Source organism: Felis catus, chromosome B2 (assembly GCF_018350175.1).
Source record: "Felis catus isolate Fca126 chromosome B2, F.catus_Fca126_mat1.0, whole genome shotgun sequence".
In the NCBI taxonomy this organism is placed as follows: domain Eukaryota; kingdom Metazoa; phylum Chordata; class Mammalia; order Carnivora; family Felidae; genus Felis; species Felis catus.
In genome coordinates this window covers 75,274,749-75,299,120 of record NC_058372.1, presented here as the reverse complement: position 1 = coordinate 75,299,120, position 24,372 = coordinate 75,274,749, and the positions used below count along the sequence as shown (strand labels likewise).

Sequence of the window (24,372 nt, the reverse complement as noted above, 5' to 3'; positions counted from 1 at the left end):
CCGCAACTTGCCAAAGGTTACAGAGCCTGCAAGGAGCAAGGGTTGAAAGCAAACTATGTATGTCTGACTACAAAACCCACGTTTGTTTGCTTTTTCACAATCTCGCCCTGCCTCCACCACAGCCTTGCATGACTGCGGATGGGATGAGTGAATAAGAAAGCCAACTTAATCTAACCCAGCGCCAGGTCAACAAGTATTCATTGAGGCCCATCCATGTGCTTAGAACTAAGATATTCTGAACAACAAAAACAACATGTGTGAGCACAACCCCAAATGAATGAGCAGTGACTAGGGTTCATGGATGTAGCAAGACCAGAGCTGAGAGGAAATCCAGGTGAGGTTTTTCGACTACATGGACGTAGATGCAGTGCAAGTGTATCTGCTCACTGAGCTCGGGAATGCCCAAGTAGGGTAGGAAGGTGCCACGCCCCAAGTCTGCACACAGGAGTCACAGAACAAATGAAAGGAAACACAACTCTGCGCACGGGGCAGGAAATGTGCGTATGACTGCAAGACTCCAGATAGATGTAGGTAACTTGACAGTGAGCCATAATGAGTGCATAGAGGGAAATGGGCGTCTTGGAGAATGTCTCCGGCCTTCTGAGGAAACTGTAAAGAAAATGACCACCGTGCTTTCCTCGCTCAACGTTAGGTCAAATGCCAGGCAAGAGAGCCTACCGATGAGATGACATTTGTAAATGTTTATGCTCCTAAACTTGTGGTACCGAATGTAGAGGGGACCCTGATGTCCCCGCAGGTGGGCACAGATCACACAGACTGCCAGCTTTCTCTCCGGTCACTGAAGTCAAGTAGGGAAGTCAAAGAAGGGCACTAACATGTATTAAGCACCTGAACTACTAACTCGAAGATGCTAAATCACTCTTCACAGGCACCCTGGAGGCCATATTGTAGCTTCCTCCTTCTACCCCTGAGCCGATGGTGTCACTGTTGCTGCTACACACCAGGAAATGAGCGATAGTCCTTTGTGCAGGCCGATGGACTAGCACTCATGTTATCTCTTGGCGCATGCAGCAATTATAGCATCTTCTCAAACGTTTATTGAAGACCACTCATTCTTTAAAGGTGAATTTAGTTACTGGAATGTTCCTATGTATAAAAAATATGGTGGATGCAGCATATGAAAGATATCTATTTCAATTAATTTTTTTATATCTTTATTTATTTTTGAGAGAGAGAGAGAGAGAGAGAGTGAGAGTGAGAGCAGGGGAGGAACAGAGAGAGAGGGAGACGCAGAATCCGAAGCAGGCTCCAGGCTCTGAGCTGTCAGCACAGAGCCCAACGTGGGGCTTGAACTCACAGACTGAGAGATCATGACCTGAGCCGAAGTCAGACACTTAACCCCGACTGGGGTACCCAGGCGCCCCAGAAAGATATCTATTTTAAAATATTTCTTCTTCTTCCAAAAATAAATAAAATAAAATAAAATAAAATATTTCTTCTTCAGTGCCTGGTTCCTGTCTGTAGGGCCTAAAAATTCCATGAGACTTCTTAGGCCTCAGGGGCTTATTTAAGAAATTTTTTCTTTTATTCCAACTCAGAAGAAGAACATTATCCTCATTAACAGCTCATAGGAAATTAAACATATGTAAACCCCAAATATTATGGTTTAAATAGGAAAAAGAAAGGTTTGCAACTGATCCAGTCTGAAGTAATTTGAAGGCTCAGCCAACATGGTGTGACTGATTCAAGTGTATAATAATTACTCACTTCTATTGAACAAACTGCAGGCAAAGATTATATGCTTTTAGGAGACAAACTTTCTCAAGACGCCTTCACAGTGCCTGAAGAGAACACTAGAAAAGAAAGAAGACTTGTTAATCCTTTTAAACAGGATGATTTGTCCCAACAACCAAATTTGTAACATAATCCAGAAATGTTTATTCCCAGTCTGAACTTAGTTTTCTTCCCTTATTTTGTTTCTCTGAGTAATTTCTGTTCTGAGAGAACAGAACAGAAATGTTCTGAGGCTCTTTTCAGTCTTCTTTTGATCTTCTTGATATTTATACACAGGTGGAAGGGTACCTCAGAAAATATGCCTGTTGTATTTGAAAGGCAATCATTCCACTTCATGAATGTGGAAATTTTGCTTCCTAGGCAGGATGGTCGATCTCCAGATGTAGCCAGATGCAACCCAGTGTGGGAGGCTGAGGCTGTCTGTGGTGAGCCAGGACTCAGGTCCAGAGAGCAGCTCACTGGGGCAAGCAGGTGCTGGAGGGGAGAGACTCTGGTACCTGGAGATCCCCAATCCTGCCCCACTGTGAATCAGACAGGCCTCTAAAGGAAAAACAAGTCATACCGTATTTATTTTTAAATGTATTTAATAAGCATTTATAAAGAGCTTACTATGGCCAGGCACCATTTTCATCACTTTAAAAGTGATTAGATCCGGGAGTCTGGGTGGCTCAGTTGGTTAAGTGTCTGACTTCGGGTCAGGTCATGGTCTTGTGATTCATGATTTTGAACCCGGTGTCAGGTTCTGTGCTGACAGCTCAGAGTCTAGAGCCTGCCTTGGATTCCGTGCCTTCTTCTCTCTCTGCCCCTCCCCCACTTGCACTCTGTCTCTTTCTCTCTCTGTCAAAAATGAATAAACATTAAAACTAGATAAATAAATGAAGATCGAAAAAAATAGAGTGATTAATCAAGGGGCGCCTGGGTGGCTCAGTCGGTTAAGTGTCCAACTCTTGATTTTGGCTCAGGTCACGATCTCCAGGTTCATGAGCCCTGCATCAGTCTCTAGTCTGACAGTGTGGAGCCTGCTTTTGATTCTCTCTCCCCCTCTGTGTCTCCCCTCCCCTCTCTTTCTCTCTCTCCCTCTCTCTCTTATACACACGCGTACACACACACACACACACACACACACACTAAATACATGAACATTTTTAAAAAGTGATGAGATCAAAAACTCGTTCATGAAATGCTCATAATCGCCCTGTGAAGGTCATACTGTGGTGTGGTTTCACACACCACTGCTTTTGTATCTTCAGTAAAATGTCACACGGTTGTCCGAAGGATAAACCATAAGATTCAAAAAGAGTTATTCAATACTTTGAATATTTCAGTGCTGCTGTGTCCTATGGCCAAGCATGCACATAAAAGAAGTCTTCTTTGTGCCTAGTATTGGTAAGAAGACGCAAGCAGCAGGCGCCATTGTCTCCTATCTGCTAATTAAGCTGTTTGTTTGTAAGGCAAACGTGCAATTCTGCAGAGGAGATGTTAACTCAGTCTTTTTTTTTTTTTAATTTTTTTTTAACGTTTATTTATTTTTGAGACAGAGAGAGACAGAGGATGAACGGGGGAGGGTCAGAGAAAGAGGGAGACACAGAATCCGAAACAGGCTCCAGGCTCTGAGCTGTCAGCACAGAGCCCGACGAGGGGCTCGAACTCACGGACCGCGAGATCATGACCTGAGCCGAAGTCGGCCGCCCAACCGACTGAGCCACCCAGGCGCCCCTATTAACTCAGTCTTTATGTCTGTAGTAAAGTCTGCACGGAGTTGCCGTAATACTGGAAACTGGTACCTCTGCTGTTTCTTTGACTTACTCTTCACCCAATAGGCATTGAGCAATGTCTGATAGTAAAATTGTTAAAGGCTGTATCTCTGAATTATTCTTTGTACTCCTTTGGTCTCATAATATCCTAGAAGATGATCCATGGAGTTTTCATTTCTAGTTCAAAAAGTTGTTAACAGATAAGTTTTGGCATTTAAGAGCTCATCAAGTCCACATTTAAGATATTCAATTATTTCTGCTTTAAACACTAGGTTATTGGTGTGAAAACTGGCAATTCTAAATTGGCAATATAGAGGGACAATGTAGTTGATACTCTGTATTTTCTGAAATTTTTCTGTTGTGTAAGACCCAGTGGGTAAATTACTAATGTCTATTAAGCAAGGCAAACAAAGGTTTTGTCATTGGTTTCGTTTACAGTTTTGCCCAGTCTCTTTGGAGAGTCAGAGAATTCTCCATTGTGTCAATTTTCACATTTTTCAGCATCTTTAGACATGGACGGTACAACTATGAGTTGAGAAAGCAAATGTGTTAATCTTCCCTTTTATGTCAATGTCCTTTAAATACTTTATAATTTTTTAAATTTTACAATAAAATTATTGAACTCTTAAATAGTTTTAAATAAAAAAATTTTTGTTAAATTTTTTAAATGTTTTTATTTATTTCTGAGACAGAGACAGAACATGAGCAGGGGAGGGGCAGAGAGAGAGGGAGACACAGAATCTGAAGCAGACTCCAGTCTCTGAGCTGTCAGCACAGACCCCAATGCGGGGCTTGAACTCACCGACTGTGAGATCATGACCTCAGCTGAAGTGGGACACCCAACTGATTGAGCCACCCAGGTGCCCCTTAAATAAAAATTTTAATTATAGGTTTTCAAAATTTTTTTAAATACTGCAAAATTTTTAAAAATATTGCAAAATTACATATATATGATCTCATTTACATAAATTTATGTATGTGTGTACATCTAAACATAGAAAATACATGTTAGAATGATCACTGATGTGTGAAATTCTAGCCTTTTTTGCTTTTTTCCTTATATTTGGTATATTGCCTAATTTTTTTTTTACCATGCATCATTTATGACTTTTAAAAGCTATTTTCTTTGTTTGTTGAAGGGAGGGAACTCCATTCCCCTTAGTCACTGTGCAAACATCTTGGATGTTGTGTAAAGGGTGAATGGGACTAGTTAGATGATTTGGTAAGTCTGCCTGGACATAATTTGGAGGGAGAACATGTTCATGCTAATCAAAGCCCACAAAGGTGGATTTGAATACCAAAACATAAATATTTCAATTTCATTTACTAAGAGAACACAAAGTCCACTGAAATAACAGCTCTTCCAAATCACATAGCTGACTTGGGAAAATAAGTTACAGAGTTGTAAAAAGCCAGAACTAGAAAGGAACTTCCAGGTCATCTGGCCCAATGCTGTCATGTTACAGACAAGACAATGGGGCTCCAAGAGGAGGAAGTAGGTCTTCCATATCACAGAGAAATCTTAGAGTGTGCCTATGGAAAGGACCAGTGTCATCTGGGAGGCCTGAGACAGAGTCCTCATTGCAGCCATAGTTTGTTAGCCCTGGAGAAATAGTGCCCCATCTCTTCCTCTCCATTTTTCCCTTATCAACATCACCACACTTTCTACAAGCTTCTGGTCACAGCTTCTAAGACCTCTGTCTATCCTGTTTTACTCCACAAACTTCTGGTTTCCTTCAGAGATGCCACCTAATTGTCATAAACATATAATATCTAAATCTTAAGGCAGAATGGGCAGCAGTGTAGGCTATGTTAATACTTCTTAGTATCAGTTGCAGACTAAATCTTATTTCCAGATTCCAGAGGTCAGTCTGCTGACCCATCATTTCTATTCTTTTAGTGAATTTGCTGTAGGATCATCAGATGGGGGGCAGTGACCTGGGGACAGTAAGCCATGAACTGGGAGGAAATAAAGGAGATACCCAAATCTACCGAAGGTTCATTGACTGCCGTAAAAAATGGTTTAAACCTACAAAATGTAAAGCCAGATTATACTAAAGGTGGTTGCTTAGCCATCTCAAAATACTTTGGGAAATAGTTGGAGCATGTATTAGGGTTTTCCAGAGAAATGGAACCAACAGGAGATATAGAAATAGATAGGTGAATGGATATGAAATTATATATATGTGTGTATGTGTGTATACACACACACACATACACACATACACACATATAAGAGAGAGAAGGGTTTAGCGTCAGAGTACCAAGGGTGAAAATACAACACAGCCAAGCACTGGGATGGAACAAGTCTTCACTCACATAGAGAAGAGACAGAGCAAGATTAGCTCCAATAGTGCACATTGGTTCTTCGTGGCAAGTGGGTCAGCCTCCAGCACAGCCGACACAGGGCAATTGCCCTAAGAGCCTCTCTTTCCTAACGCAATAGAAGGACACTGACCCATCCCCTGTGGAGTCTGAAATACTGGAAGCTGGGGGTTGTGCTTGAGGGCCACTTACAACACACTTACGCAGAACAAAGGAGCAGTCAACATAGCGGGAAGCAGAAACGTGCTTCCACACAAGGTGATGAGCTTCATCTCAAAGGCCAAGCAAGGTCCATTCTTGGCCAAATTGGAACTAGAAAACTGTGCACACGAGACTATCTCTGCCAACATGTATTTTAAGGAACTGGCTTGGGGCTGGTGAGTCTAAAATCTGTGGGCCCGGCTAGCAGGCTAGAAATTCAGGTAAGAGTTGATGGCGCAGTCTTAAGTCCAAAACTTTCAGGGCATGCCAGCAGGCTTGAAACTCAGGCAGGGTTTCTATGTTGTAGCCTTGAGCAGAACTCCTTCTTCAGGAAACCTCAGTGTTAACACTTAAGGCCTGCAGCTTATTTATTGGATGAGGTTTACCTACATTATGGAGGGTAATCAATATTATTTAAAGTCTACTGACTAAGCACATCTGAAAAATAGCCCCATAGCAACAACTAAACTAAATGTTTGAGCAAACTGGGCACCAGGGCCTAGCAAACTCGATTTTCAAAAAATGCATCGAGGGGCACCCTGGGTGGCTCAGTTGGTTAAGTATTCAACTTCAGCTCAGGTCATGATCTCACGGTTTGTGAGTTCAAGCCCCAGGTCAGGCTCCGTGCTGATCGCCCAGAGCCTGAAGCCTGCTTCGGATTCTGTGTCTCTCTCTCTCTCTGCCCCTCCCCTGCTTGCATTCTGTCTCTCAAAAATAATAAAAAAAGAAATGTTAAAAAGTTTAAAAAATGTATTGATTCCCTGCCATTATGTCCTAAATCACTGGCTCTTCTCTGGGAGAGTATCACTGATCACTACTTATCTTCTCATGATGACATTTTCCTGCTGGAAATCATTCAAGGGTCTCCACTGCCCTTAGTGTTATATACAAACCCCTTATCTTGACACATAAGACCCTCCGTGATTGGCCACAGACTTCACCTGCCATCAAGCATCCTCACACAAACAACCAAACTGTACCCCTGGCCCTTCCAGGCTACTGTGTTGGCTTCCCAGTTCTGTTCATCAAAACCCACTGCCTGACAAAGGCCAGCCAACTCAAATACCAAACCCATTCAAAATCTTTGTTGGGGCGCCTGGGTGGCGCAGTCGGTTAAGCGTCCGACTTCAGCCAGGTCACGATCTCGCGGTCCGTGAGTTCGAGCCCCGCGTCGGGCTCTGGGCTGATGGCTCGGAGTCTGGAGCCTGTTTCCGATTCTGTGTCTCCCTCTCTCTCTGCCCCTCCCCCGTTCATGCTCTGTCTCTCTCTGTCCTAAAAATAAATAAAAAACGTCAAAAAAAAATAAAAAAAAAAAATCTTTGTTGGTGTTCATAATCTAAAATAGCTCCCTTCCCTCTGTGTTTTAAAGAAATAGAAATTTTTCTTTTAATATCCTGCCTTATATGGGAATCTTTTAAATGCATTATCTTCCTTCTAGATGTAAATACCTTGAGGACTAGAATCATCTCTACATCCTGACAGAACAGGCACTTATATACTCAATTTCAGAGCTAGGGGAATAGGGAAATGGAATAATTTTTTCCTGGTTATCGAGCAGCATGCAAATAAACTTTGAGGTGAAAACAGCAGAGTCCTGCCCCCTCCCTGCCCCTGCGCTCTGCCATATGGCCACTTCATTCCTACCTGAACATTCCCGCTGCCCTGACTCTGGTCTTGGCTGAAGATCAATTTATTGGCTTGGCCCGAGCTCCTCTGACCTCTGACTCTACTCTTGCTTTGGACTTGCATTGTGCTTCCCTTTGCCTGAGGCTCTACTTGGTATGTCAGACCTTAAGGCTTCCTGCCTCACCTCCATCCTCTCAGAGCTGAGGTGAAGAGAGGTTTATAAGAGTTACCCAAGGCCATGGTTTGGGTGAGGGAAAGGAACATTGGCTCAGGAGAGACCTGGGTTTGAGTTCTGAATGTTACGCTTGCCAGCTGAGGAACTGGGGTAGTTATGTAATGTCCCCTAGCATCGATTTCCCATCCACAAAGTAAGAATTATTAATACAATGCAGTTCATAGGGTTTAGTGAGGAATAAAGGAGATGTGGCTTACAAAATTGTTTTGCACCATTTGCTACAGACCTCAGTTATTCGTGTGACTGGGTCGGCCAGGGACTGCTCATCACAGCTTCTCTGCCCAAGAAACCCTTTGGATTAGAGACTTAGTCCCAATTTACCACACTTTCATAGAGGGCCAGATTAAGATCTTTATATAAACTGATGTGAGTGTAAGAAATTCTAATACAAGAGCTCCTGGGCGGCTCAGTCGGTTAAGTGTCTGACTTCAGTTCAGGTCATGATCTCACAGTCCATGAGTTTGAGCCCCATGTCGGGCTCTGTGCTGACAGCTCAGAGGTTGGAGTCTGCTTTGGATTCTGTGTCTCTCCCTCTCTCTGCCCCTCCCTGCTCATGCTCTGTCTGAGGCTCGTCTCTCTCTCTCTCTCAAAAAAAGAAATAAACATTAAAAAAATTTAGAAATTCTAACACTATGTTCTTATATTTCTTATGGCAATAGCTTTGAAGTTATTTTGAAATAGAACATTCTCTGAGAATGTCAGGTCCTCTATTTGCTGCCCCTAAGCACATGGTGTGGTCAGCCTGCTGGTGCGCCAACACAGCCCTCATCTGTGTTCAGGTCCTAATGTCTGGCTTTTTCCTGACTGGGTCAGTCTGGGCCCCAATCTCCTACCACCCTGGTCTGGCTCAGCTGATACTCCCCCTTCTAGTAATGACAAGGTAGGAGAAAAAGGCAACAAATGGCAAGGGATAGGTAGGGAGAGAGATCTTATCTCCAAATTAGTTATCTGAGAGCACACGAAGATGGCAAGCCAGGCAGGTAAGATGGGAACAGATGGCTCATTCTTAGGGTGTTCCTGCTCTAGAGAGGTGGCACTGCTCTCCCTTTGTGTGAGACCTGAGAGTTGGTGTACATCTTCTGTGCTGGAAGGCACCACCAGCCATTCCAATTAAGAAAGGAATGCTTCACCACTCACCCTTTCCCTCCCTTCACTCTTTCCTCTCCTCTCCTCCCCTCTCCTCTCTTCTCCCCTCTCCTCCCTTCCCTTCCCCTCCCCTCGTCTCTCCCCTCCCCTCCCCTCCTGTCCCGTCCCCCTTCGCCTCTCCTCTCATGTCTCCTTCCTCATTCCTAGACTTGTTTAGCAGATGGGAACACTGGCTCCTTGATAGGTCTGGCCTCACTGCCATTATACAGCCCTACCAAACCCTGGTCTCCTCCTCCTGTAACTCCTCTTACCCATCCATGCCCACTCTGAAAGAGATTCTATCTGCTTGATAACCTAAGCTGCCGTTCTTCCTCCAGGAATTCTGTTATGACTCCTTAAGGCTGAGTGAGGGATTGTGTTTCTATCTCTCATTGCATCCTTTGCATATTTCTGATATAGCATTTATTGTAACCCACCTTGACTGTTGGTCTACTGATTTTGTACATTAAACTAGGAGATCCTCAACTAAAAAAAAACAATCCATTATTGAGCACCTGGGGTGGCTCAGTCAGTTAAGCATCTGACTTCAGCTCAGGTCATGATCTCACTGTTTGTGAGTACAAGCCCTGCATTGGGCTCTGTGCTGACAGCTCAGAGCCTGAAACCTGCTTCAGATTTGGTGTCTCCCTCTCTCTCTCTCTGCTCCTCCCCCACTCGTGCTCTGTCTCTCTTGGTAGCTCAAAAATAAATAAACATTAAAAAAATCCATTATAATGAGAGATAGAAGTATCAGCCCAACGTGGGCTCAAACAACATCAAATTCTGAGTTACAAAAGGGACCAAATTGATAGGTGACAATAAAGACTGAATAAACAAACTCTTCCTAATACTTCCATAGCATTTGCGTGCGTGCAGATGGTGGAGGTAGGGAAACCCATTTGTATGGGTCTTGGCTGCATATGCCAAGGGGCTCCTCAGGTAGGCAAAATACCAGATACTAAAAGAGCTCAGCTCACAGACTGTGACTTACAAATAAATTATATAGATAGTCATTGCTCTCTTACTTTCTTCTCCCTTGCCTGCCATGCTGTAATGCATTGTTTACGAGCTCTGCAATGAGTCATAGCATGTAAATAAAATAGAATATCCTTTTTCTTTTGCCTCTAAGATTGCATAGAAATTTGTTATACAATAAAAACAACATTAGCATTCTGTGACTACATTCCCCTAGAAAATACCTTCTAGGGCTTTCCAAATAGCTTAGAAGAAGGGTTTCAAACTTTCCCTTTAAAAAACAACTTGAGTCTAGTACTTCTCAGAGGAAATGCCAGCCTCAATTTTTCTTGGCTTAATTTCATTTCAAGAATAGTACATTTTCTTCTTCTTCCTCTCAAGCTCTGCTCTCTAGTCCCAAGAAGAAAAAGAGTCATGGTGAAGCAGCCACAGTCAGTAGATAACAAAGCTGAAGAGCAAAATAATGACAAAATGGCATTAACTACAGATATATCAAAAATAAGAAAAATACTTGGAACAATTTTTCCCAGTGAATTACAAAACTTAGATGAAACAAACCATTTTGTAGATAAATATGTCAGCAAAAGTGACTCAAAGGAAAAAAAAAAAACCACAGAATCCCTGCTGTAGTCTGAATGTTTGTGTTTCCTCCCAAACTCATATATTTAAATCCTACTCCCCAAAAAGTGATAGTATTAGCAGACGGGGCCTTTAGGAGATGGTTTAGCCCTGAGGGTAGAGCCCTCATGAATGAGATTAATACTTTGTGAAAAAAAAAGGCTCCAGAGAGATCTCTATCCCCTCCTACCTTGTGAGAACCCAGTGAGAGGGTGCTGGCTGTGAAACAGAAGAGGGCCTCCCCCAAAGTGCTACCATGCTCGTGCCTTGACCTTGGACTTCCAGCCTCCAGAACTGTGAGCAATACATTTCTGTTGTTTATAAGTGCCCTAGTCTGTGGTATTTGTTATAGCAACCCAGTGGACTAAGACAGCCCCAAAGAAACTTAAAAATATTAAAGACAACCAAGCAGGAATATAAAAATCTGCTGATGAAAGATGGTGAAACAGTTTGACAAATGAGATCTAGCAACAGTCGAAAAAACAGATTCCTGCCATATAAGGATTTTACCTTAAAGTCAAAAAAGATGAAACATTGTCTACTTCAAAGCACTTGTTATTTGACCAGTATGACTTTGATATTAAAACCAAGTTAGGATGATAAAAAAAATAATAAAAGTAACATGCTAATCTCACTTAGGAACATTGACCAATAAAGTTCCTAAATAAAACATTAGCAAAGCAAACTCAATGTTAAAAAAAAACAAAACAAACAATAATTATGACCCAACTGGTCCCAAGAACATAGGTATGAGTTAAGTTCAGAAAAATCTCTTTTTAATATATGTCTGTATTTTATTTTATCAATGATTACATTAGCAGATTTAAAATGAAAAACAAGAGTGCCTGGGTGGCTCAGTCAGTTAAATGTCTGACTCTCGATTCGGGCTTAGGTTCTGATCTTGTGGTCATGAGATCGAGTCCGACGTCTGGCTCCATGCTCAGATTGGGCTTATTTCTCTCCCTCTCTCTACCCTTCCCCCACTTGGGTGCTCTCTCTCTCTGTCTCTCTCTCTGTCTTACACACACACACACATACACACACACATACATACACACACAAAATAAATAAATGAACTTAAAATAAATAAAATAAAAAATGGAAAACAATCAGATTGCCTTAGTAGATGGAAGAAAATGTTTTAAAAATACTATGATTTCACCCAAAAAAACAAATAATCCAGTTAAGAAATGGGCAAAAGACATGAGTAGACATTTTTCCAAAGAAGACATCCAGATGGCCAAAACACACATGAAAAGATCCTCAATATCACTCATCATCAAGGAAATACGAATCGAAACCACAATAAGCTACTACCTCACACCTGTCAGAATGTCTGAAATTAACAGTAGATTAAATGGTTAAAACTAACAATAGGAAACAATAGATGTTGGCAGGGATGTGGAGAAAGGGGAACACTCTTACACTGTTGGTGGGAATGCAAACTGGAGCACCCACTCTGGAAAATAGTATGAAGTTTCTTCTGAAAGTTAAAAATAGAACTACCCTAGAACCCAGCAATTGTCCTACTAGGTATTTACCCAAAGGATACAAAAATACTGATTTGAAGGGACACATGTACCCTGATATTTATATTAGCATTATCAACAATAGCCAAATTATGGAAAGAGCCCAAATATCCATTGATGAACTGATAAAGAAGATGTGGTGTATGTGTATGTGTGTGTGTGTGTGTATGTGTGTGTGTATACATATATATTATATGTATATGTATAGGAATATGAATATTCATATATATGTGAATATAGGAATATTACACAGCCATCAAAAAGAATAAAATCTTGCCATTTGCAATGACATGGATGGAGCTGGAGGATATTATGCTCAGTGAAATAAGTCAGTCATATGTGGAATTTGTAAGTCATACAGGATTTCACTCATATGTGGAATTTAAGAAACAAAACAGATGAACACAGGGGAGGGGAAAAAAAGAGAGTGAGGCAAATCACAAGAGACTCTAAACTACAGAGAACAAACTGAGAGTTTCGGGAGGGGAGATGGGCAGGGGATGGGCTAAATGGGTGATGGGTATTAAGGAGACGACTTGTGATGAGCACTGGGTATTGTAAGTTGGAAGTGATGAATCACTAAATTCTACTGAAACCAAAATTATACTATATGTTAATTAACTAGAATTTAAATAAAAAATTTTTAAAAAGCACATTTCTTTACAAACTTAGAAGGAAAGTTTCTTAACCTAATAAAACTTTTAACATAATAGTAAAATCATACTTAAAAAGAAGAATTTAAAAATCATTTGGTAAAATCAACATCATTAAACATTAAAAACAAAACTCTTTGTATACATTGAAAACTACAGAAAGCTAATGAAAGAAATTGAAGAAGACACAAAAAAAATGGAAAAAGATTCCATGCTCCTGGATAGGAAGAACAAATATTGTTAAAATGTCAATAGTACCCAAAGCAATCTACATATTCAATGCAATCCCTATCAAAGTAACACCAGCATTCTTCACAGACTAGAACAAAACAATCCTAAAATTTGTATGGAAACAGAAAAGACCCTGAATAGCCAAAGCAATCTTGAAAAAGAAAATCAAAGCAGGAGGCATCACAATCCTGGACTTCAAGCTATACTACAAAGCTATAATCATTAAGACAGTATGGTACTGGCACAAGAACAGACACTCCGATCAATGGAACAGAATAGAGAACCCAGAAATAGACCCACAAACGTATGGCCAACTAATCTTTGACAAAGCAGGAAAGAATATCCAATGGAATAAAGACAGTTTCTTCAGCAAGTAGTGCTGGGAAAACTGGACAGCAACATGCAGAAGAATGACCACTTTCTTACACCATGCACAAAAATAAACTCAAAATGGATGAAAGACCTCAATGTAAGACAGGAAGCCATCAAAATCCTCAAGGAGAAAGCAGGCAAAAACCTCTTTGATCTTGGCCACAGCAACTTCTTACTCAACACGTCTCCGGAGGCAAGTGAAACAAAAGCAGAAATGAACTACTGGGACCTCATCAAAATAAAAAGCTTCTGCACAGTGAAGAAAACAATCAGCAAAACTAAAAGGCAACCGACAGAATGGGAGAAGATATTTGCAAATGACATATCAGATAAAGGGGTATCCAAAATCTATAGTATCCAAAAATCTATAAAGAACTTATCAAACTCAACACCCAAAAAACAAATAATCCAGGGAAGAAAGAGGCAAAGGACATGAATAGACACTTCTCCAAGGAAGACATCCAGATGGCCAACCGACACATGAAAAAATGCTCAACATCACTAATCATCAGGGAAATACAAATTAAAACCACAATGATATACCACCTTACACCTGTCAGAATAGCTAACATTAACAACTCAGGCAACAACAGACGTTGGCGAGGATGTGGAGAAAGAGGATCTCTTTTGCGTTGTTGGTGGGAATGCAAGCTGGTGCAGCCACTCTGGAAAATAGTATGGAGGTTCCTCAAAAAATTAAAAATAGAACTACCCTATGACCCAGCAATTGCACTACTAGGCATTTATCCACGGGATACAGGTGTGCTGTTTCGAAGGGATATATGCACCCCCATGTTTATAGCAGCACTATGCACAATAGCCAAAGTATGGAGAGAGCCCAAATGTCCATCGATGGATGAATGGATAAAGAAGATGTGGTATATAAATACAATGGAGTCTTACTCGGCAATCAAAAAGAATGAAATCTTGCCATTTGCAACTATGTGGATGGAACTGGAGGGTATTATGTAAGTGAAATCAGTCAGTCAGAGAAAGACAAAAATTATATGACTTCACTCACATGAGGACTTTAAGAGACAAAACAGATGAACATAAGGGAAGTGAAGCAAAAATAATATAGAAACAGGGAGGGGGACAAAACAGAAGAGACTCATAAATATGGAGAACAAACTGAGGGTTGCTGGAAGGGTGGTGGGAGGGGGGATGGGCTAAATGGGTAAGGGGAATTAAGGAATCTATTCCTGAAATCATTGTTTCACTATATATATATGCTAACTAATTTGGATGTAAATTTTAAAAAATAAAAAGTAAAAAATAATAAATAAATAAATAAATAAATAAATAAATAAATAAATAAATAAATAAAATAAATAAATAAATAAAAAAACACAAAACTCTTTGCCAACTAGGAATAAAAAGAAATTTCTCTAACTTGATAAAATTCGTAAAACTATAGCCATATCTTAAGTTGTCAAACATTAGAAGCGTTCCTTTAAAATCAAGAATAAGCTAAAGACTTTTCACTATCACTCTTTTTTGGGAGGTGGTGTGGAGTCAACTTCAAGTATAGGAAGAAAGAAAAAGGAAATTATAGGTAAGAATTTTAAAGACAGAAACAAAACCATCATTATTCGCAGATAGTATTGATTATCTAAATAGAAACTCCAGAGAAAAACAGACCAATTATTAGAATTAGTAATTGAGATTAGAATGTAAACAGGACATATGATAAACATCTAAAAACCAGCTGCATTCCTACATACCAAAATATACAAATACATATTTTAAAGTATGTCATATACAAGACCAACAAAATATAAGGTACTAGAAATAAATCTAATGAAAATGTGCACATCTTTATGAAGGATATTGTAAAACTTTATTTTTTATTATTTTTTTATTTTTTAAGTAATCTCTACACCCACCATGGGGCTCAAACTCACAATGCTGACATCAAGAGTCACATGCTCTACCAACTAAGCCAGCCAGAATCCCCTATAAAACTTTATTGAAGGGGCGCCTGGGTGGCTCAGTCAGTTAAGCATTCAACTCTCGGTTTCAACCCAGGCCATGATCTCACGGGTTCGTGGGTTCAAGCCCCACATTGCGCACTGTGCTGGCAGTGTGGAGCCTGTTCTGGATTCTCTCTCTCTCCCTCTCTCTCTGTCCCTCCCCTGCTCATGCTGTCACTCTCTCAAAATAAATAAATAAACTTAAAAAAAACTTTATGGGGTGCCTGGGTGGCGCAGTCGGTTAAGCGTCCGACTTCAGCCAGGTCACGATCTCGCGGTCCGTGAGTTCGAGCCCCGCATCAGGCTCTGGGCTGATGGCTCAGAGCCTGGAGCCTGTTTCCGATTCTGTGTCTCCCTCTCTCTCTGCCCCTCGCCCGTTCATGCTCTGTCTCTCTCTGTCCCAAAAATAAATAAACGTTGAAAAAAAAATTAAAAAAAAAAAACTTTATTGGAATACATTAAAGAAATTCTAAGTAAGTGGAGATGTAGACCATGTTCAATGATAATAATAAATATTGTATAGTTGTTAATTACCTGAAAATAAGTTATAAAGCCCATGTAACTCAGTCACAATCTCAACAGTATTGTTTATGGAACTTGACAACATTGTTTTAAAGCTTACATAGAAGAGCAAAGAACCAAGAGTGGACATGACAGTTTTGGAGAACTTCTTCATTCTAGCAGCTATGTTGCTGTTTCTAAAGCTAGAAGAATTGAAACAGTGTGGTGCAGAGGGACCAAGAGACCTAGGCAGACAAAGAGACCTAGGAACAGAATAGAGAATTCAGGCATGGATGCATTCATATATGAAAACCTGGCAAATGACAGAAGTGGCTGTGCAAATAAAAAAGCAAAGGACAAAGTAGTCTAGTGTTTTCCACATCTTGTTTTACTGACAACCCACAGCAAGAAATATGTTTTCTGGTGGTCAGGAAGATGGCGGAGTAGGAGGATTCTTAGCTCACCTCATCCCACAGACACACTGAAATAATAGCTACATCTGCACAACTAACTCAGAGAGCCAAGTGAAGACTGACAGAATAGACCTTCCACAGGTCTACTGTAGCGAGAAGGCCACACCAAAAAGGGGAGGAGGGGCAGAGATGTGGCTGGGAACAAAACCTCTGGTGAGACAAGCCACAAACGGTGGGAACACTACAAGCGTGGAGAAGCAAGAGGATCAGCGCCCACACCAGGGATCCAGATCGAGTACTGAGAACATGAGTTGGGAAGTTGAGTCCCCATAACAGCTGGCTTTGTAAACCAGTCGGGCTAACTATGGTAGCTTTTAAGATCAGTGGGGCTTAATTTGGGGTACTTTAAAAGTCAGCAGGCTTAACTGGGAGAGCTGTTGGGGGAGGGGGATATAGGACACTGAGTCCCTTAAAGGGACTTTAAGGGCCAACATAATAAATAGCTCAGCCCAAGACACAGTACAGAAGCAGCAGTTTGGAAATCATCTGGGGTATAGTGGAGATTTATTTACTAATCTCAGAATGTGAGCTGGAGGGGCAGAGTCTTTGGGAAAGGTCAAGAACAAAAGTATTGCAAGTGCCATTTCTCTTTCCCTCCTCCAGCCACAGCTGGAACCAGTGCAAACACCCTCCACCTATTGTGCCAGCACCACATGCCCCACCCTCCTCCCCCTGAGGACATGCCCCACCCCCCCAACCTGCCCAGCAGGCAGTCATCTCTCCAAAGCAGCTCCAGCAAGGGCTGGTGCCACTCCAAAGGGACTCTTGTCCTGGGCAGCAAGGGAGATAACTAACTGTACACACCAGTGCACAGCTAGCTTGAGTGCTGATCCTGCCCGCTTATTAGCCTGCTGTGGCCTCAGACTGGCCCTTCAGTGTAGGGACAAAACTCTTCCCAGTGTACGCACAGCAGCCAAAGTGGATCATTGCAGCCAACTGGGCTGAAGGCAAACGCAGATCAGCCACAATGGAAGGTGCACACAGCCCACGTGGGGGCGCCTTGGAGCACCTGGTTCTGCTCACCAAAAACAATACGATACTTAGGCACAAACTTGACCATGGAGGCAGAAGACCAATACTCTGAAAACTAGAAAATATTGATGAAAGAACTTAAAGATGCCACAAATAAATGGAAAGACATTCCATGCTCATGGTTTGGAAGAATTAATATTGTTAAAATGTCCACACTACCCAAAGCAATCTACAAATTCCATGAAATTCCTGTCAAAATACCAACAGTATGTTTATAGAACTAGAACAAATAGTACTAAAATTTGTGTGGAACCACAAAAATACCTCAAATAGTTAAAGCAATCTTGAGAAGGAAGAACAAAGCTGGAGGAATCACAATTTCAGATTTAAAGTTATATTACAAAGCTATAATAATCAAAACATTATGGTACTGGCACAAAAAGAGACACATAGATCAATGGAACAATGTAGAGAGTCCAGAAATAAACCCATGCTTATATGGTCAACTAATGATGAAGGAGGTAGGAATACACAATGGGGGGGAAACAGTTTCTTCAATAGATGGTGCTGGGAAAACTGGAAACTACATGCAACAGAATGAAACTGGACCACTTTTTACACCATACGTGATAATATCTCAAAATGGATTAAAAGCCTAAATTTGAGACCAAAAACCATAAAAATGATAGAAGAAAACATAGGCAGTAATCTCTTTGACATCAGCCTTCGCCACATTTTTCTAGATATGTCTCTTCAGGCAAGGAAAATAAAAGCAAAGTTAAACATTGGGACTACTTTAAGATAAAAAGCTTTTGCACAACAAAGGAAACCATTGATAAAACAAAAAGGCAACTTACTGAATGGGAGAAGATATTTTCAAATGATATATCCAAAATATATAAGGAACTTATATAACTCAACACCAAAAATGAAAATAAATAATCTAGTTTAAAAATGGATATACGGCCTGAACAGACATTTTTCAAAACAAACAAACAAACAAACAAACAAACAAACAAACAAACCCCAAACATACAGATTGCCAACAGACACATGAAATGATGCTCAATGTCACTAATCAATCAGGGAGATGCAAATCAAAACCACAATGGGTATCACCTTATTCCTGTCCAAATGGCTAGAATTGAAAAGAGAAGAAATAACAAGAGGTGTTATTGAGGACGTGGAGAAAAAGGAAACTTCATGCACTGTTGGTGGGAATGCAAATTGGTAAAGGCTCTGTGGAAAACAGTATGGAGTTTCCTCAAAAAAATAAAAATAGAAATACCATACAATGCAATAATTCCACTACTGGGTATTTACCCAAAGAAAATAAAAACACTAACTTGAAAAGAAATCTGCACCCCTGTGTTTATTTTAGCATTGTTTATGATCGTTAATATATGGAAGCAACTCAAGGGTCTATTAATAGATAAAGAAGATGTTAATATATATACACAATGGAATATTATGCAGCCAAAAAAAGAATGAGATCTTACTTTTTTGTGACAACATGGATAGACCTAGAGGGTATTGTGCTAAATGAAACATCAGACAGAGAAAGAGAAATATCATATTATTTCACTTACATGTGGAGTCTAAAAAACAAAACAAATGAACAAAGAAATAAACCAAAAAACAGACTCTTCAATAGACAGAACAAACTGGTGGCTCCCAGAGGGTATTAAGAGGCACAAACTTCCTGTTGTAAAATAAGTCAGGGGGAATAAAAGTACAGTATAGGGAATATAGTCAATAATATTGTAGTAACATGCGGTGACAGATGGTGACTGCACCATTGTAGCGAGCGCTGAGTAATATATAGAATTGTTGAATCAGTGTTGTATGCCTGAAAGTAATATAACACTATATGTTAATTATACTTCAATAAAAATTAAAAATAAAAAACAATTTAAAAAACAAGTGCATTTTTTATCACAAACCAAACAGTGGTGTGTACACGCACAAATATATGCATACAACTAAAACAGAAGATTCAAGAAATTACAATTACTATCTGCCATGCATTCTGGCATTTTCTATTCATCCCCATTTTATTAAACAAGTAATTCCTGCTGCAACCCACAAAATTGATTTCATAACCATGACAGAGTTGTCGCCTTTGATTTGAAAATCTGCACTTGTACAAAAAGCATTCTTGATAAAGAGTTCTGCGCAGGAGAGTGCTGGTATGTTAAAAGAACAGTTTCCCCAGGGTTTGGGGGAGAGCTGGGTTGTAGTGTTGGTCCGTGACCACTACAAGCCAGCAGTGTGTTTACCAATCAGCTAACAAAGTTCCTGAGGATCTAACAATGGACTCTCATGAGTTGGTAGGAGGCAGCTTCAGAACACCGTGATTCAAGCCTAACTGGTTACACATATGGAAAAAAAAATAATGATTGGATCTCTACATCACATCACATATGAAAATTGATTTCAGGTGAGCTAAATACCCGACATGTGAAGAATATTACACGTGACTGTGAAATGCACATGTTATAAAAAGTAAAAAGCAAAAATTCCTGGGTAGAAAAGGATTTTAAATGATAGGAAGTTACTACTCAAATTTAGTAGAGGCTTTGAAAAGTAAAAGGTAAGGCAACCAGGAGACCTGACTGCAGGAACCTCTAGGCAGGAAAGAAAAGAGAAAGGAGATGGTATTCTCAGAACCTAAGGTAAGGGCTCGGGCTGCCCAGCAGTCACTGAATGGAAAGGGCAGGGGGCATTCAGCAGAGTTGCAGCCATGATCCAGGCTGGACAAAGGGAGCTGGGATGGTAGAGACCCCACCAGAAGCAGAGTGGGTGGGGAGAAAGAGCCTGGTTTCTCCTCTTCAGTCTCCTATCTGTGCTTCCCATTTGCTGAATGAAAATGGAAGCCGGTCAGCAAGAGACCTTGGGAAGTGTTTTTCAGAGATGAGCTCACTCCAAGAGGGAAAGGCTGAGTAAGGATCTGAGAGCAAACAGGTAAATAAATGCCCAGCACATCAGGGGGATACATATTAAAGCTACACTGAGACCATTTCATATCCATCAGACCTGGAATACGTCTCAAGTTAAACGATTAAAAAGCATTTTAAGGATATGAAATGAAGAGAACTCTCACATTCTGGGAGTGAGCAGGGAAACCGACACAGCCAATTTTGAAAGTGGAGTTGTTTTCCTTGCTAAACTTGAAGGGGCACACACCCTCTGTGACCTAGAAATTCTACTCCTTGATATAAATTTCTGAGAAAGTTCTCACATGTATGAACAAGGTGACATGTCCAAGAATATGAACCATTTGAGGATGGTAAAAAATTGGAACCCAGTGAAATGTCCATCAATAGAAGAAATGATTTTTAAAATATTATCTGCTAATAATGGAATACTATATCACAGATAAAATGAATGAACTAGTGCTACATCTATCAACAAGCGATAATCTCCTAAACCATGCTATTAAAGCAAGTAGCAGAAAACCATACACAATATCATTCACATTAAGTTTTAAAACAAAAGATGTATGTTCCATGGGGATATTGTTTAGGATAGGTACATAAATAGCAAAAGTATAAAGATATACATAGGTTTTATATATCTTGGATACCAACCCTTTATTGGATATGTCATTTACAAAGATCATCTCCCATTCAGTAAGTGGTCGCCTTTTAGTTTTGTTGTTTCCTTCACTGTGCAGAAACTTTTTATTTTGATGTTGTCCCAATAATTTATTTTTGCTTTTATTTCCCTTGCCCCGGGAGACATGTCTAGAAAAAAGATGCCAAGGCCGATGTCAGAGAGATTATTGCCTCTGCTCTCTTCTAGTATTTTTATTTTCAGGTATCACAAGTAGGTCCTTGATCCAGTTTGAGTTTATTTTCATGTATGGTGTAAGAAAGTGGTCCAGTTTCATTCTTTTGCATGTAGCTGTCCAGTTCTCCCAGCACCATCTGTCGAAGAGACTGTCCTCTTCCCATTGTATATTCTTTCCTCTTTTGTTGGAGATTAATTGACCATATAATTATGGATTTATTTCTGGGTTTTCTATTCCAGTTGATTGATCTATGTGTCTATTTTTGTGCCATATTGTTTTGATTGCTACAGTTTTGTAATATGAGTCTGGAATTGTGATACCTCTATTTTTGTTTTTCTTTGCCAAGATTGCTTTGGCTATTCGAGGTCTTTTGTGGTTCCATACAAATTTTAGGATTGTTTGTTCAAGCTCTGTCAAAAATGCTATTGGTATTTTGATAGGGATTGCATTAAATGTGCAAATTGCTTTGGGTAGTGTAGACATTTTAACAATATTTGTTATTCCAATCCATGACCATGGAATGTCTTTCTATTTCTTTGTGTCATCTTCAATTTCTTTTATCAGTGTTTTATAGTTTTCAGAGTGTAGGTCTGTCACCTCTTTGGTTAGGCTTATTCCTAGGTATCTTATTGTTTTTGGTATACATGTAAATAGGATTGCTTTTTAAATTTCTCTTTCTGCTGCTTCATTAGTATATAAATTCAACAGATTTCTATATATTGAGTTTACCGAATTCATTCATTGGTTATAGCAGTTTTTTGATGGACACTCAATCAACTGAGCCACCCAGGCACCCCTCTTCATTAATTAATTACTCCAGATGTTTCTGAACTTACCAAAAACTTGTGAGATTTCCTCTGAACATTGCAGCTTCTTTGTTTCATCAAGTACATAAAAAGCCAGAATGTTTTGAGATAGTATCAGTGGCTAACACTTATTAAGCACCTACCCTGCACAAGACACCAATCACCCCCACTATATCATAGGAGAAAAACATGGCACCAAGAGACTCTGGAAATTTCCCAAAGCCACCCAGAAGAGCAGGGACAGACTGGGCTCCAGAGTCTTCACTCTACTTTCTCTTTTGCCTCTCCCAGAGCAGCCATTATTTTTCCTTCTCACTTCTGAATAATTTTTAAACAAGTACAGATGAAATAAGTGCTTCTGACGGTTTCCGGAACTGACGATAGAGAAAAGCTCTGTAATTTCATAGACTGAAAGACAAAATTCAGAGAGCTTCCTCAGGAGAAGGGAGGCCACCCGATCAGAATACCTGGCCCTGAGGCCCTGAAATAGCTGCCACCACCAGTTGTGTGACCGTGGGCAAGCTCATCAGACCAAGAGAATTCTAGTCCGAGCTCTACCATTTCCAACTCATTACTTGCCTTTCTTAAGCCTCCTCACCAAATAGAAATAATAATACCCACCTTTTCAGTTTTGTCTGAGATAAATGAAAACATGCATAATGCCAGGTCTGTGACCTCTCTGAGACTGTTACCCTCTGGGCAGAGCCAATGATGCCCATCTTTTGTCGAATCCACAGTCAGTCACCCTGCATTTGAAGTGGACCATCATGGAAGAAGGATTTATACCATAGAAATTGGCTATTTCTACATCTCAGGGTTTGTTTTTTTGTTTTTGTGGATTTTTTGACAGCTGGTTGTTAAGCATTTACCAGCACCCCCTGCAAGTGTTGTTGGGAGCTGCTTTGTCGAATTGAAAAGCACTATATAAACATTAGCTACTCTTATTTAAGATTTCATGACCAACAGAACAAAAAAGAGAACTTTTAAGAGTGAAAACGTCTCCCATGAGAATATTGTTCTACATCTCTCAGAACACCTCGTGCAGGACACAAACTTAAGGCCTTCCTCTGCATCCCAAGCTAGTATGGTGGGACTCCCGGAACCAGTGGGTTTCTCAGGAAGTCAGTCCAGTGCAACGGGGCAGAGCTCCGGGGTTTTGTTATGAGTGAGCTGATGGTATCTGCAACACGTTGCTTTTGACCCTTGTGCCCTGTTCTTCCTGAAACCCCAGTGAGTACTGAGAACCCTGTCTTTTGTTTCCTTTGCCACTCCCTAGCTGGGTGCCGGGAGAATACCTTCTTCTAAAGGTTCGTTGGACAGAATTCCCACCTCATCAAAGGTTAACAATAATACATTTAAGATTTTAAATTTTAAGTAGATATGCTTAAAAACACCACACTTAAGGGGCGCCTGGGTGGCGCAGTCGGTTAAGCGTCCGACTTCAGCCAGGTCACGATCTCGCGGTCCGTGAGTTCGAGCCCCGCGTCAGGCTCTGGGCTGATGGCTCAGAGCCTGGAGCCTGTTTCCGATTCTGTGTCTCCCTCTCTCTCTGCCCCTCGCCTGTTCATGCTCTGTCTCTCTCTGTCCCAAAAATAAATAAAAAACGTTGAAAAAAAAATTAAAAAAAAAACAAAAAAAACCACCACACTTAATATATGTAAGGTAATGATGAAAATCTAGATGTGTAATGATTTCTGGGATTTTGTTTTCTAAACAGCACAAGAATGTGCTCTTCTGAAGATTGCCTTGTGACATTTCTTGTATAAATAAAATATTACCTTGCTCAGAAAGTGGAAAATCCTCATAACAAACACCTGAATATATTTTACTAAAAATTTCAGCAGGCTTTTTCCCTTGGACATGTTTAAAGAGCAACTGCAGAGCATAAATAACTGCTTTTCTCAGCATGGTCTAAATGAGAGGAAATGGAATTGTAATGAAGTCTACGCGGGCTGCTTCAGCAAGTACTACAGATACAAACACTCCCTTTGCTATTTTAATCAACATTGGGCTGACATGGCTGATTAGAAATTCCCAACTCAGAACATAGCTCTTTGAATTGGAGAAAAAAATGTTGCCATCTCATTTGCAGATTTAACTCCAAGTGTCCAGTTGCTACAAAGCAATGGACAGAATGTACTGCATATAAATGGTTTGTTCCTCTTGATAGCCAAGCTTACAGAAATTGCATATGGATTTTACTTGCCTACATGGTGACAGACTTATTATTTAATGTGTTTTCCACTGAAGTAGAATTGAAGTAGAATTGTCATCCGCTGCCTGCCTCTCAGCCTGTCCGCTCTCGAATGCTCCCCCAACTCTGCCATTAGAGTTCTCTTCCTAAAATTTCAGTCACTCACAGTTCAACTTCACAGTTGCCACCTGTACTCTTATTTCACATTTTTATTTTGGTCAAATCTAAATAGCTCTAACCTTATTTTGGCCCTAAGCACTA

The 24,372-nt window shown here is 40.4% G+C and overlaps 1 protein-coding gene across 1 annotated transcript in view; it reads right to left on the bottom strand.

Annotated features, from left to right (window-relative positions):
* MRAP2 (melanocortin 2 receptor accessory protein 2) overlaps window positions 1-24,372 on the bottom strand; it is a 135,282-nt gene that overhangs the window by 108,688 nt on the left and 2,222 nt on the right. The window lies entirely within an intron of this gene.